A 16,966-nucleotide genomic window follows, 5' to 3' on the forward strand; every position below is an offset into this window, starting at 1 on the left:
GATGTTGGTGAGAATGCGGAGTAAAGGGAGCACTTTTGCACCATTGGTGGGAATGCAAACTGGTGCAGCCAATCTGGAGAACAGTATGGAGATTCCTCAAAAAGTTGAAAACAGAACTAGCCTATAACTGAGCAATTGCACTACTAGGTATTTATCCAAAGGACACAAAAATGCCGGTTTGAAGGGCCCATGCACCCCAATGTTTACAACATTCTCAACAATAGCCAAATTATGGAAAAAGCCCAAACGTCCATCAATTGATGAAAGGATAAAGAAGATGTGGGGTGTGTGTGTGTGTGTGTGTGTGTGTGTGTGTGTATCTCAATCAAAAAGAATGAAATCTTGCCATTGATGGAACTTGAGTGTATTATGCTAAGTGAAATAGGTCAGAGAAAGAAAAATACCATTTGATTTCACTCATATGAAATTTAAGAAACAGAACAGATGAATATAGAGAAAGGGAAGGACAAATAGGATAAAAACGGAGGCAAACAATAAGAGACTCAACTATAGAGAATGAACAGGAGGGGAGGGGAGGTGGAGACGGGCTAGGTGAGTGATGGGCATTAAGGAGGACACTTGTTGGGATGAGCACTTATATGTAAGTGATGACTCACTAAATTCTACTCGTAAAACTGTTATGTTAACTAACTTCAATTTAAATAATCAAAAAAGAGTTTACATCTTGGGCTGAGCATATTTCACACTATCAGTTACTTACGAATGAAAACAATACTCGGAAATGAAAAGATCCATTGTTATTAAGCCTATGATGGGATTAAACATACATTTTTAAAAAGTGTTATGATTTTACTGATATCATAGTTGCTACTCAAGGATTTGCTTCTAATTGAGGCTTATCTAAATCAAAGGACCTTCCACCTATCGGAGATGATGGAGATCAGAGGTGGTAAACATCGCCTCCGTTTCTGCAAAGCTTATTTGTCAATTCTGTTGATCTGGTCCTGAGAGTCTTGGTTTCTATCAATAGAACATTAAACTAAAAATCCATCACCGGGGCGCTTGGGTGGCTTAGTCGTTAAGCGTCTGCCTTAAGCGTCTGCCTTCCACTCGGGACATGATCCCAGCGTCCTGGGATCGAGCCCCGCATTGGGCTCCCTGCTCAGCGGGAAGCCTGCTTCTCCCTCTCCCACTCCCCCTGCTTGTTTCCTCTCACACTGTATCTCTTTCTGTCAAATAAATAAATAAAATCTTTAACAAAAAATTAAAAAAAAATAAAAATCCATCACCCAATCTTGCTCCCGCACCATGACTCTCACCCCACAATGGGGTCTGAAATACCTTAACACGTCAGAAAGGATAAATACCCACCATTTGCATCAACATGGATGGGACTGGAGGGGATTGTGTTAAGTGAAATAAGTCAAGCAGAAAAGATAATTATCGTATGGTTTCACTTATATGTGGAACATAAGGAATAGTGTGGAGGACCACAGGGGAAGGGAGGGAGAACTGAATGGGAAGAAATCAGAGAGGGAGACAAACCATGAGTGACTCTGGACACTGGGAAACAAACTGAGGGTTACAGAGGGTAGGAGGGTAGAGGGATGTGGTGACCAGATGATGGGTATTAAGGAGAGCATGTGTGGTGATGAGCACTGGGTGTTATATGCAACTAATGAATCATTGAATTCTATATCAAAAACTAATGATGTACTATAATTGAACATAATGAAAATATATAAAAAATTTTTAAAAAGAAGAAATGGAATAGATATTGGTACTTAGGGCAAAAGCTTAACTGCTGAAATTATATAAATATTTTTATGGAGATGTTTTGCACCTGTTTGAATAGTTGCTAATCCTGGCACTTAATTCTTATTTTTGATGATGACAATTTAGAATAATGTGGGAGAATATGACAGCATATGGTTGTCCTAGGTTTCATGAAAAAGACTGTAATTGTTGATAGTCCACATCAAGCTCTTTATCCTATTCTATACATTCCATTCTACACTAGAAATTATGTGTGTTAAGAGCAGTAAAATGATGTAAATCTGAGACTCTCAGAACTGGTAGTGACTCCTTTGGATATAGGACAAGTGCCTAGAGAGGTACCTACATTACTTATGCCTAGCTGTATTGATCTAAGAAGAAACCTTCAAACTCACCTGGCGGGGCAGTAACTGAGACACACTGTGTGTTCACCAACCAAGGATTTGTCATTGGGCTTTGTGTTTTACCAGTGGATACAAGAAGAACCCCACATTCCAGTTACAACACTTGACAGGCAGTCTTATCTATAGGAGGCCTGATTATGTATCTGTGGATTCTCTGCTTATGCACTTCTGATGTCCTCTGAAATGGTATAGAATGGGCAACCTAGATCTTTGTGCACCCAGAAATCCCTCTGGGTTTCCAAGGTGGTTTCTGAGCAGTGAGAGGCATCCATCTCCATTGGCTCTGCCCTATTTGGGAAAAGGATCGTCCAAAAGGAAAACTGTGTGTGTCTGTGTGTGTGTGTGTGTGCACTCCTAATTCACATACAATTAACCTGAATTTAAAGGGTCCCCTTAAGTCAACCTCTGACCTCTGCAGCCTGAGAAGCTGTCTTTGATGTGAAATATCTGGAACAGGAGAAAAAAACAGATGTGCCACCCTTCCCTAGCCCCCCTAGACATTTGCTAACATGCCTCAAGTGACACAACAGTCACTTCCAGTGACAGTATACTTACATCTGATTGTTAAACATGGGACAATTATTTTTCTCATTTTCTGTTTCTAAATTGAAAATCACACCCTGCCTATTTCTCCTAGAGACTTGTAAAATGCTGCAGACCCGCTGGTCTTTGGACATAGCACACAAGTGGTTAAATAATGCATGGCACAATCAAGACTATTAAATACTATTACAATATTAAAATTACATATGAATGTTACATATCAACAAGGAATGCTTTCCAAGACATCAGAAAAGTGAAGATTACAGCACAAAAGTATGATCTCAGTTGGTTTACAAAAATTACACACACACACACACACACACACACACACACACACTGTATGTAAATTTTTAGAGATTGGTCTGGACTTTACTTATTTAAGGTTCTCTGAAAGCCCCCCACTGCATTTCAACTAGGTTCTGTAAATATCTACCCCACACTCTCCAAGGGCCACCCCCTGGAAAAAAATGCAAGTTGGATTGGAGCAGGTGGCATCCGGAAGGGGCGGGCTTGCCTTGGGTTGGTGGAGGTGTACAGCAGTACTGTTTCTGGGACATTTTGTGTGGGCTGGGGTAGGGTGGGGGAAGCTGGGCTTGGGTTCTGGAGCCAGACAGGCATTATAGGGAAGGAAACCATCTCTAGAGGAAAGCTTTCCTAATTTAGACCTGGGGGGGCTCAAGGATCAGTGATCCCACAAAGCTGACCAAAACATAGGAAAAGACAAGCCACTGCAAGGGCAGCAGCAACATTCACATCTCTGGGGCTGCAGGGATGGGTTATTGATCAGCAAGGAAAGGAGACACACTTCACAAATGGTGCTGGGTAGTTGGTTATTCACATGGGGAAAAACAATATCTACCTCACAGCATATCTGCAGGTTAATTCCTGGTGTACCAAGACTTGAGTGTGAGAAGCGGAACTATTGGAAAAACATAGCTCCTTGACCTTGGAATAGTGAATGCTGCCTTAAGCAAGACACAAACAGACTAATCAGAGAAGAGAAGATTGACTTATTTGACATTAAAATTAAGAATTTCTTTTCTTGGGCGCCTGGGTGGCTCAGTGGGTTAAATCCTCTGCCTTCGGCTCAGGTCATGATCTCAGGGTCCTGGGATCGAGCCCCGCCTCAGGGTCTCTGCTCAGCAGGGAGCCTGCTTCCCTCTCTCTGTCTGCCTGCCTCTCTGCCTACTTGTGATCTCTGTCTGTCAAATAAATAAATAAAAATCTTAAAAAAAAAATTTCTTTTCTTTTTTTTTAAAGTAGGCTCCACGTGGGGGTTGAACTCCTGTCTCAGAGATCAAGACCTGAGCTGAGATCAGGAGTCAAATACTTGACTCACTGAGTTATGCAGGCACCCCAAGAATTTCTATTTTAAGGGAAATCAAAAACACAAATGGGGTGCTAATTTTTGTAATATGGGTACTTGAGTGTAATATCAAAATATATAAATAACTCTTATATTTCTAAGTAACTGTACAAGATTAGTCTAACATTGGCATTAAAGTGAGGAAAGTCAAGTACAATGAAGAAAATGTATAGGCTAATCTAGCGGATAAACTATTATACAAAAGACCTAAATAAAATATTGGTAAACTAAATCAGTAATATATTAAAAAGATGATAGTTTGGCCAAGTAAGGTTTATCCTAGGAATACATACTAATAGATTCCATTAACATATTAAACAAGAAAAGCATATTTCACTAGATGAAGAAAATCATCAGATAAGATTCAATGCCTTTTCTTAAAAAGAAAATAGGGGCACCTGTCTCGCTTAGTTAGTACAGCATGCAAATCTTGATCTTGAAGTTCTGAGTTCAAGGTCCACATTGGGTATAGAATACTTAAAAAAATAAATAAAAAACTTCAAAAAAAAATTCTCTGGGCAAACCAGGAATAGAGAGGAACTCCTGAAACTTGACAAAGTACTAAGAGCAACCAGCATATAAGTAAAAAGTCAGAAGGATTATTCAGCTTTGCAGTGAAGTACCTAGCTAATGCAATAAGACAAGAAAAAAATAGTATAAGAAAAGAATAGGGGGATGCCTGGGTGGCTCAGTTGGTTGAGCTGCTGCCTTCGGCTCAGGTCATGATCCTGGGGTCCTGGGATCGAGTCCCGCATCGGGCTCCTTGCTCGGCAGGGAGCCTGCTTCTTCCTCTCTCTCTGCCTGCCTCTCTGCCTGCTTGTGTGTACTCTCTTTCTCTGACAAATAAATAAAATCTTTAAAAAAAAAAAAGAAAAGAATAGGGAAAAAAATTATTTACAGAAAAGAATGTCTATGTACAAAATTCAAGAGAATCTTCAGATAAAGTTTTAGAAATGAAAGAAAATTCAGTACTTGCTAAGTACAAGGTAAATAAATTAAAATCCAATAGTATTTGTACATACCTACAAAATAAGTGGAAACTGTGATAATAAAAAATCCTTTTTACAATAGCACAAATGTATATACAGTACCTAAAAATAAATACAACTAAAAGTTGTACAATTTTGCAGAAAAAATTATGTATCTTTACTAAAGACTACAAAAGAAGGGCTAAATAAAGAGATAAACCATGTTTATGAATGGACAATCTCAGTATTCTAAAAGATACCAATTCTCACATTAATCTATAAATGTAATGCTATGCAGTAAACATCCTAACAGAGTGTCTTCTTCCATAGAAACTGGCAAATTGATCTAAAACTAAGATTATGTTATAAATTTTCAAAGTGGTTGATGAATAATCACTTTTCCCAAAATGTCCAGGTATTAATGCATAAAACCCATGAATATGTTACCTTACACAGCAAAAAACTTTGCAGATATGATTAAGTTAGGGATTTTTTTTTAAGTTAGAGATCTTGAGATGGAGAAATTATCCTGGATCATCTGGGTAGGCCCAAACACAAGGATCCTTATAAGAAGGAAGTGGAAAAGTCAGAGTGAAAAGAAAGCCATGTGATCACAGAGAGAGAGATGGAAAGACTCCAGAAGGAACATAGCCTGTTGACACTTTGATTTTATACTTCTGATTTCCAGAACTGTAAGAGAATCAATTTGTGTTGTTTTTCAGCCACTAAATTTGTGGTAATTTGTTATAAGAACAACAGGAAACTGATACAGTAAAAAAACAGTCCAAACAATTTTGAAGAAGATAAAGGAGGGAGATTTGTCTTTTAGGTATCAAGACTTTAGATAAAACTATTAGGATTAAAACCATGTGGAACTGATACAGAGATGGACTAAGATAGCAATGAAACAGAAAAGAGCTATAAACCATCCTTGAGTACTTAGAACACTTGGTGTACTTGGTATTACAAACCAGTGAGGAAAAGAATAGACTCTTTGGTAAGTGGTGCTAGATTATGCATGAATTATATCTACATGTCCTGAAAGGATCAATGCTGACAACATGTCTCCCAAAAAGGAAAACTAGAAATGATTTGAAGCATTATGACAACATTTGTATAAATTTTACACACACAAAATCACTCTATATAGTTAAGAGTGCATATATAAGCTGACAAAGACAACACAGGCACGGGGAGGATATGACTGAGCATGAACACAGTGGTGACATCTGGAGAACAATGAGCCTAGGGTGTGCCTACAACGATCTATGTCTTATACATTTTTGAAACAAATGTTTTTTCTGAGTATTAGGTACACAGATATGATATTTTCTATTTGAAATATATCATAATTTAGAACTTTGTTTTTACATACCACATCAACTATAATTGAATTATTATAGCAGAAATGGCCATCCATTTACCAAATGAATGCCATTCCCCTTTGTTCTTAGTAATAGATGCCTCTTAGAAAGAAGACCACATTTCCTCATGTCCCATATGTTCAGAGACATGGCTGGGTGACTAAGTTCCAGGTAAGGAAATGTATGTGGAAGTATGTGTGGGACTCAATGGAAGCTCTGTAACAGAAGCCAGTTCAATAGAGAGGAACCTCCTTTTAGCCCCACTGCTGCTCCCTGAATTGCAGACACCCTGCTGGGATCCAGACTTGGACCATGAGGTGACCTTATTGATGGGTCATATTCTGAAGATGGAGAGACAGAAACATAGTCAAGGACTTGAGACTGGCTCCTTCTATGTGCAGCTACCATGTCGGCCCTGGGATTTTATATGAGCGAATAAGCTTTTGTGCTTAGGCCACTGTCTTGAGATTTCTATTACCCTCAGGGAAGGAATGCAATTCCTAACTGATAGAGCCATCATGTTCTTTGCTGTGGCCTAAGCAGAACATTACAGTGATTTTAGTGATTCAATTTACTTTTGATCCCATTCATTTTAATTGTATGTATGTATTTTTTAAGTAAAGTCTATGGCCAAGGTGGGGTTTGAATTCATGACCCCAAGATCAAGAGTCTCATGCTCTACTGACTAAGCTGGCCAGGCACTCTGTCATTAATTTGAATTTTAGTTGGTGATGTTTATTCACAAGCCTACAGATTGCAGACTCCACTCAGTACCATGCAATAATAAAGTATGCATTTTGTATTTTATCTATAATTTTTAATTGTTAGGTAAAAAATTGTTAAGTAAAAAAATATGGAATATAATAACTTCTGTAGACAAAATATCCCCAAATAAGGTCTCCTGCTCAAAAGATTGTTAAAAACATATCTATTTTGTAGCCTCTATTTTAAGATAGAAAATTTGTTTTATCTTTACAGCTGGCACCATAATTCTTTTGAGAGAAATAACTATTTCTCTTGGGAAAATACATTTATGTTCTTTGGTAGAAGCTGAATCAAGTCTCTTGATTTCAACAAGAGCCAGCTCCAGGTTTGAAAAAGGTGCAAATTACTGTGCATTACAGAGGGGAGAATTTTGCAGGTCCAGGGTTCAGTTTTGCAGGGCTTGGGGGTTAGAGGATGGGAAGCATTCATGTGTGATAAAGGCTTCCCCAGGATCCTATATCTTCCTAACTCATAAACATTGCTCACCTTTATGTGCGTATGTGCGTGTGTATAACTCTATGACTCTATGGTAGTATACATTTGAGGCAAATAGAGACAGCATGAACAGTTACAGAAACAAGGGAATGCAGTTGATGTCTTGCTCACATTTTGGGGTTCTTCTTGTTATCCTCTGACAGTGGCTGTGGCTAGAAATAATCTACTCTAAAATGTAATCAGAAGTTCCTCATCGTGGTGGTTGTCAAACCAACCTGCCTTGGTGCCAGAGACTGGGAAAGAATTGTAAACCAATCTAGACTTTTAATATGGAAGCCAAAATCTTGAATAAACTATTTGCAAATATAATTTAACAGTACTTTTTTTTTTAAGATTTTATTTATTTATTTGACAGACAGAGATCACAAGTAGGCAGAAAGGCAGGCCGAGAGACAGAGGGGGAAGCAGGCTCCCTGCTTGAGCAGAGAGCCTGATGCAGGGTTCGATCCTAGAACCCTGGGATCATGACCTGAGTCGAAGGCAGAGGCTTTAACCCACTGAGCCACCCAGGCACCCCTTAACAGTACTTTTTAAAGAGATCAATTTATTTATTTGAGAGAGAGAGAGAGAGAGCAAGCAGGAAAACAGGGGGGAGGGGCTGAAGGAAAGGGAGAGAGAGAATCCCAAGCAGGCTCCCTGCTGAGTGCAGAGCCATGATTGGGCTCCATCCCACACTCCTGATATCATTACCTGAGCTGAAATCAAGAGTCAGACGTTTAACTGACTGAGCTACCCAGGTGCCCCTAATTTAACAGTACTTTTTTTTTTTATTTTTTATTTTTTTCAAAAAATTTTTTTTTAATTTATTTGACAGATCACAAGTAGGCAGAGAGGCAGGCAGAGAGAGAGAGGAGGAAGCAGACTCCCTGCAGAGCAGAGAGCCCGATGCGGGACTTGATCCCAGGACCCCGAGATCATGACCTGAGCCGAAGGCAGAGGCTCAACCCACTGAGCCACCCAGGCGCCCAATTTAACAGTACTTTTAAAGAATAATATAGATCAGCAAAGCATCTCAGGAATGCAAAAATAATTCAATATTAAGAAATCTAAGGATATAATTCATATATGTATTAGTTAAACAGAAAAAAAATCATATTATCTCCCTTGATGCCAAAAAATTTTACTACTTTCAGCACCCATTTCAAATTTTAAAACTATAGTAGAAGCATTAAAAATTTTCCCTTTTACATATGATTGCAAATATGTGTATGTCAAAGTACCAGTTAACATCATATTTGATGCTGAAGACAATGGATCAATAAAGGAAAACAATAGATGAAATTGACCAGGCACTCACGCTGGTTCTTCCTTTGACCCCTTTTCCCTCATAAAATTGTTTATTATTTTCACTTCGTCTTCTATTTTCCCCAATCGCTGTTTATTGCTGGGATTTCCATTGCTCAGCAAACAAGATGGTGACTAGAAGAAGCGTAGAAAATGTACACCTGGGTTCCTCCTATGTATCTTTTTCACCTGCCTCTTTTTTGTTGGGTGTATTATGGTGATTTTTACTGATTTTTCCCCCACTCACCTTCCTTCTTCTTATACTGTTTATGGTGGTCGTAACTGGTGTGAACTAGAAGCATCTAGGACCCTGCTCAATCAAGAGGATAGTGGGAATCTTCTGCCTCTCTCTCTCTCTCTTTGATGGGATTTGTTTTTTTTCTCATTAAACTTTTATTTTAGGGGCACCCGGATAGTTCAGTCGTTAAGTGTCTGCCTTCGGCTTAGATCATGATCCTGGAGTCCTAGGATCGAGCTCAGCATCGGGCTCTCTGTTTGGCGGGAAGCCTGCTTCTCTCTCTCCCACTCCCCATGCTTGTGTTCCCTGTCTTGCTGCATCTCTGTCAAATAAATAAATAAATAAAACCTTGAAGAAAGAAAACCTTTTGTTTTAATAGGTCTCAAAATTCTGTGACAGATTTTTGGTCAGGTTGCTTCCATTAAAAAGTACTGATTACTTAAAACCGCCACACATACACACACACAAAACAAATGGTCCACAAAACATTCCTCTTTCCCTCTGAAGGTTTTTTTTTTAAATTTCATTTTACTTTATAAACACATAAATACTAACATATAAACACATAAAATCCTAAACATAGATTACACAGAGATTAAGTTTAGTTTTGCTGTTCTAAAAGACATTAATTTTTTTTTTTTTTTGTCCCTCTGAAGGTTTTACAATGCATTTATCGTTAACCAGTCGCAGACTGTTAATCTTAAATGGCCAAATTGACAAAACAGTTCTGAGACTGTTCCTCTACCACTGTTGAAGACTGGGGTAGCAGGTATTGGGTATAATACTCATTTAGCCTCCTGAGCTTTCTGGGCCGACTTGGTGACCTGGCCAGCTCCAGCTGCCTTCTTGTCCACTGCTTTGATGACACCCACAACAGCCATCTGTCTCATGTCACCAACAGCAAAACAGTCCAGAAAAGGAAAGTCAAAGAAGCTTTCAACACACATAGACTTGCCAGGAACCATACCAATGATGGAAGCATCATCAGATTTCAACAACTTGGAACCATCTTTCAGCTTTTTTTCTAGAACAACAATCAATCTTCTCTTTCAGCACAGCAGAATTACAAACAATGTGAACTGTGTGACAATCCAGCCCAGGTGCATATCCAGCACTGATCTGGCCTGGATGGTTCAGGCTAATCTCCTGAGCCATGAAGCCAGATGCTTCGGTTGGTAGGTCTAAATTGGTGTGATGCCACAACAAACATCTTTGACAGATATGTTCTGGACACTGAAGCCCACAATGTCCCCAGAAAGAACTTCACTCAAAGCTTCATGGCGCATTTCAATAAGCTTTACTTCAATTGTAACATTGACTGGAGCAAAGATAACCACCATGACAGGTTTAAGAACACCAGACTCCATTCGGCCCACAGGGACAGTACCAATACCACCAACTTTGTACATGTCCTGGAGAGGCGGACACAGGAGCTTGTCAGTTGGATAAGTTGGTGGCAGAATGCAACCCCCAGAACTTCAAGCACTGTGGTTCCACTGGCATTCCCATCTTTATGGGTGAATTTCCATCCTAGAACCAAGGCATATTAGTGTTTGATTCCAGCAAGTTGTCACCATTCCAACCAGAAACTGGCATAAATGCTACTGCTGGGGTTGTAGCCAATTTTCTAATGTGAGTGCCAACTTCCTTAATGATTTCTTCATATCTCTTCTGGCTGTAGGGTGGTTCAGTGGCATCCATTTTGTTAACACTGATAATTAATTGTTTTACAACCAGTGTGTAAGCCAGAAGGCATGCTCACGAATCTGCCAGTTCTTGGAGATACCTGCTTCAAATTCACCAACACCAGTGGCAACAATCAGGACAGCACAGAAAGCCCGAGATGTGCTTGTAATTATATTTTTGACAAAGTCTCTGCATCTTGGGACATCAGTAATGGTCACATAATACTTTGTTCATCTCATATTTCCACAGAGAGATATCAATGGTGATACCACATTCATGTTCAGCTTTAAGTTTATCCAAGACCCAGGCATACTTGAAGGAGCCCTTTCCCTTCTCAGCAGCCTTCTTCTCAAATTTTTGAATACTTCTTTTGTCAATCCCACCACATTTATAGATCAGACAACCAGTAGTGGTAGACTTCCAAAATCATCCAATGATGACAATGTTGATATGAGTCTTTTCCTTTTGCATTTTGGTTTAGGCTTAGTGGTGATTTTCACAACACCCGTGTCCTGGTGGCAAACCCGCTGCAGAAAAGTTGATGTGAGTTTTTAAAGATTATAATGTGAATGAGACAACTCCCCCCAACTCCTGTACACATGCACCTTTTTAAAAATTGCTACTGCATCATTAATCCTTCCATTTTTGTGGTCATTAATTTTTTTTTAAGATTTTACTTATATATTTGAGGGAGAGAGAGAGATAATGAGAAGGGAGGGGTCAGAGGGAGAAGCAGACTCCTCGCTGAGCAGGGAGCCTGATGTGGGACTTGATCCGGGGACTCCAGGATCATGACCTGAGCTGAAGGCAGTTGCGTAACCGACTGAGCCACCCAGGGGCCCCTGTGGTCATTAATTTTGAGGAGAGATGATCTTTCTTTTTTTTTCTTTTTTAAATCCTGCTTTGGGGGGGATTTTTAAAAAAGATTTTCTTTATTTATTTGACAGACAGAGATCAGAAGTAGATGGAGAGGCAGGCAGAGAGAGAGGAGGAAGCAGGCTCCCCGCTGAGCAGAGAGCCCAATGTGGGGCTCAATCCCAGGACTCTGGGATCACAACCTGAGCCAAAGACAGAGGCTTAACCCACTGAGCCACCCAGGTGTCCAAGAGATGATCTTTCTGAACTCTCTGTCCATTTTACCCCCAAGGTCTAGAATAGACACATAATTTAAAAAGAGAAACTGGCAACTTTCATAGGAGGGGGAAGGATCTGTGGCAGTCGTATTTGGATGAAGACCCAATTCTATTTTATCTATAAAATGGGAACCCCTGGACCCTGCAGTATCAGGTTGACTATAAGCCTGGCTGCCAGTAAGTGCAGAAGCTCTTATCTAGGTGAGAAGATTCCAGAAACCAGGTATGTTACTGGGGAATGCAGGACAGGAACTAGAGAGGGATCTTTTTGTCCATCTTTAGAACTTGCCACAAAATGTTGCAGCAACAGGAGGCTCAGAGAAGCCACAGAGAAGCCACAGAGATTCAAGAAAAAAATTTATGGAGTCAACACCTTCAGTGGTGGATTGAGTAGATTTAGAGCTGTCAACCCACTGGTGCCTGTGGCAGAATGCCTGGAAACATTCAGATGGCAACTCGGCAGTAAAGAGTGTTGTCAGGAATAATATGTCAGATCTGTAAACACACACTGACAGGAGGAGGAAAGACCTCTGCATATGTGTGAAACCAGAGAGACTTGTGCTACAAGCACAGGGCAGACGGGAAGCTACTGGAAGCAGTCTGTGAAATCAGGCTCTGTTAGAGCAAGTTACCAGGAAAGCAGAGCACTACTGAGGAAAACGAGAGATGCCTTGATTCTGCTAAGGAAGCTAAATTCAAGAGGAGGAGAGGAAAGAAACAGGATTGAGAGTCCTCTAGAACCAAGACCTGGTAGTAGAGTGCTCAGATATGGGCAGTGGAGTAGAAGCAGGCATAACCCAGGATGCTAAATTCTTGACCACAAACTTCTAGAGAGTGAGGATAGGCATGTCTCATTGCTGAGCAGGAAGGCCCTTGGAGCAAGTCCAAGGCCATGATCAAGACTATGCCCCACTTCTTCTCTTAGTGTGGGGCTTTAAGTCATGGTTAGGGTTGTGATGACCAACAGGACTTGGTAGGAAAATATCCAAGATTGTGGCTTTGGGGGCCCACTGAGTATGAAATGTATATCTTTACATTGGCTGCAAAGAGGATGGGCTTGTAGATATATATAGATCTACCTGTTTATCTATCAATGTATAAGATACTGTCCTTGTGGTAAAGTCCCTACTTTTGTCATGCAGATATCAAGAAGGGCAAAGGTTTTTAAGCCAAAGAAGATCTCTTTGGCACCCTAGTCCTCTCTCTTTCTCTCTCTCTTTGCTCCTCTGCTCTTGCAAAAGAAAAACCTTGGACAGACTAGTTGAATAGTGGAGCAATTAGTGATGTCTGCAGGTGGCAGAGTGCTGGGGATGGAGTTGTGTGTTTGCCTTGTTTTAGGCTCTGGAGTAGTCAGAATAAAAGCTCCCAAACATGTTCACATCCTAACCCCTGGAACTGAGTATGTCATCTTACATGGGATTTTGCAGATGTGACTAAGGACTTTGAGATGGGGAGTTTATTCTGGATCATCTGGGCGGATCCAAAGTTATTGCAAGGTCTTTATAAGAGGGAGGCCTGAGGGTCAATGTCAGAGAGAGAGAGATGCTACAGCACTGGCTTTGAAGATGGAGGAAAGGCCACAAGCCAATGACCTTAAATGAAATGACCTTCAGAAGCTGGAAATGTTAAGGAAAGACATTCTCCCCTAGAGCCTCCAGAAGGAATACAGCCCTGCCATTTAATTTCAGACTTAGGACCTCCACCATTGAGATAATAAATCTGTGTTGTTTTCAGCCACCCAGTCTGTGGTAATTTATTCCAGTGGCCAGAGGGAACTCATATAGACTTCTACTCAGCCCCGCAAGAAAAAGCCCAGGCCTACTGAATCTAACACTCTAGGGAAAGTGTGGTTTTAAAATCTCTCCAGATAATTTTGATACCCAGCCAGGGGTGACAACTGCATCTATAGAGGCTCTTTTCTTCCTTGCCTGACATGACTGGAGACTCAGGCCTCAGGGCATGTGTTTGGAGAGGGATTTACGTTGAAACAGGAACACAATCCCTTTGTGAAGCAGAGAACATAATTTCAAGATATTGTAGAGGAACAAAAATTCTTTTTCCTATACTCTCTTTGGTTCTCTGGCTGGGGCCCTATAAATCGGGCTGACAAAACACAAGTCACCATGAGAAAACCAAGCAGAAGTTCATTAGCATATGCACCACCCTTCACCTGGACCACTCAGAGATGAGTAACTCAAAGGGGTGGTTAGAACTTAGGCTCATGAAGCATCTCAGCAAGGGAACACTAAAGTGTTAGAGAAGCAGCAAGACAAAGGAAAAAGAACTTTGAGTCTCTGGGGGCTCCCAATTGTGGGAAGGCACATTATGGAAAACTAATGGTAAATAAAAGCTTCTGGTAAAGATTGTTATATAGACTACTCTGGTGCTGTTTCCAGCCTGATTAAAGTCTAAAATTGTCTCTAGTGATTAATTTTGGTCCTTACCAGTAGTGAGGAGAGGAGGACAACTTTGTAAATGTATGTACTGCTTTTAGGCAAATTGGTGTGGCGGGCGGGGGGAGGGGGGGTTGGGCAGATAGCTTTTCTTGTATCTTTGTCTTCTCAGTTGCCTTTAGCTCAAAATAATCATTTTGTGCAAGTAGCATATTTTGGGGTGGTATGTTCTGACACTCTACAATACCTAATACCTTAACTATTTCCCATAATCTAGTATGATTCATCCAGTTTTTTAAAAAGGATTTTATTTATTTGTCAGTGAGAGAGTGAGAGAGAGCACAAGCAGCGGGAGCAGCAGGCAGAGGGAGAGGCAGGCTCCCCACTGAGCAAGGAACCTGATGTGGGACTTGATCCCAGAGCCCTGAGATCATGACCCAGTGGAAGATAGATGCTTAACTGACTGAGTCACCCAGGTGTCCCAATTCACCCATTTCTTTTGAACACTGAGAAGGCACAATAAAAATAATTAAAAATCTAAATTTTAAATCTTGGAACACACATCAAAAACTAATAATGTTTTGTATGGTGATGAACATAACACAATAAATTTTTTTTAAATCTAAATTTTAACAATTTCAAATTCATCTTTTGTGGCATTTTAGGGTGGGGGCTTAAGATTTAACCTATTTTTAGGAGAAAAAAATGTTACTACTTGAAAGGAAAATATATAATATGTGAATAATAAGTATTAGGAAAAAAACCCCAAATCCCAAGCAAATGTCTTTATTTTTCCTTCACACACCTTCTTCTGGGAACAGCACAGGTGAGAATACTCAGTGAGGTGCCACCAGGATCTCAATGTCTATCACAAGTATTTGTCCTTCCGCAAAGGATGAGCACAAATATAATTCCAAAGAGAAATTCAAGTGTTTTCTTGATGAATTGTCAAAAAGGGTAAGTGCATTTCTTTCTATAGTGATTGTGCCTAGATTGGTGCCCAATAAGAAGAGAATGCCTAATGGACTATCTGATTAAAGATCAATTTCATTAAAGTAATCACTAGTTTTATGCTAATTCATAGCTACCTTGTAATGCTACCAATTTGTTTTTAAAAGGAGCTCCAGAAGACTGTAGGACAATTACTTAAGTAAAAGCCCTACATTGCACCACAGAATTGGTGATAGAACATTGGACTTGATTAATCACAATACCTGTTGCATGAATTAATCTACCATGAAGAATTAATGGGAATGCCCTTCAAGAAGAACACCAAGGAGAGAAAAGATGAAAAACCTGATTTACAAAAACAGGCAGTGGACAGGGCTTGACCTACGGGCTCACTTTGCCAATCCCTATTCAGAGCTAAGAGTGTGGTTTACATTTTAAAACAATTCAGAGAAGTCAAAGGAATAATAAGTCAGGATATGTGAAAATTCTAGGAAATTCAAATTTCCGTGTCCAGAAACAAAGTTTACTGGAGCTTGGTCACGCCTGTCCAGCTGTGTGCTGCCCATAGCTGCTTTTGCTGGACGACGGCAGAGTTGAGTGGTCGTGACAGAGACTGCACGGCCCATGAACCTGGAGCATCTACTATCTGGTTCTGGCTGACTATGTGAGTTAAAACTCAGCTCCCTACTTTGTAGTCATGTCACCTTGGACAAGTCCCTCTAAGCCTTAATTCCTTCTCTGTAAATATGCATGTCAACACTAGGGTCCAAGTGGGGAGGATTCAGTAAGAGGTAAAGGTCTCCCGGGGACTTGCACACAGAAGGATCCTTATTGGATCATTTCCACTGGTCATGTTAAAATAAAGATATTTCAGGATTCTTACAGCTTAAAATCAAGTGTCCTCCGATCAGACCTCTGAGCTGATTTTTGGAGGCAACTTAGGAAGACTAAGAATGAAAAAGCAAGAATAAGCCATGTGAAAATGGGAAAAATAGAGTTTGGAGTAGAAAGTTTTGATCCTCAGAATCCTCATTTGTCAAACAAGATGTAAGACATAAAATACACAGAGTTGCCAAAGTAATATACTTGGAACTTACTTATACTAAAAAATTATTTATTTTTCAATCTCAAATCTATATTTTACTAGGTACACTATATTTTTATTTGCTAAATCTGTCAACCCTATATACAAACCTTAGTAATTTTTCAAAAAATATCTGCATATGATCTTTGTTAAGAAATACATTCTATCAGTCTCTCATTTCCTCCCAAAGCTTCTTCTTTTTTTTAAATTAACATGTAATGTATTATTCGGCCCAGGGGTACAGGTCTGTGAGTCATCAGTCTTACACAATTCACAGCACTCACCAGTGTCCATAATCCTCAACCCTCTCCTTACCCCCCCAACCCCTGGCGAGCCTGTTTGTTTCGTGAGATTAAGAGTCTCTTATGGTTTGTCTCCCTCCCGATGCCATCTTGTTTTGTTTTTTCCCTCCCTACCCACTATGACTCCCCACCCTACCTCTCAAATTCTTCACATCAGAGAGATCATATGGTAATTCTTTCTCTGATTTACTCATTTCACTTAGCGTAATACACTCTAGTTCCATCCATGTCATTGCAAATGTCAAGATTTCAT

The 16,966-nt window shown here is 40.0% G+C and overlaps 1 pseudogene; it reads right to left on the minus strand.

The window, feature by feature from the left end:
* Positions 1-10,148: 10,148 nt before the first annotated feature.
* Positions 10,149-15,893, minus strand: LOC116855287 (annotated as a pseudogene).
* Positions 15,894-16,966: the final 1,073 nt, after the last annotated feature.

The sequence above is a fragment of the Lontra canadensis genome, unplaced genomic scaffold (genome assembly GCF_010015895.1).
Source record: "Lontra canadensis isolate GAN:19392208 unplaced genomic scaffold, GSC_riverotter_1.0 scaffold100, whole genome shotgun sequence".
Lineage (NCBI taxonomy): Eukaryota > Metazoa > Chordata > Mammalia > Carnivora > Mustelidae > Lontra > Lontra canadensis.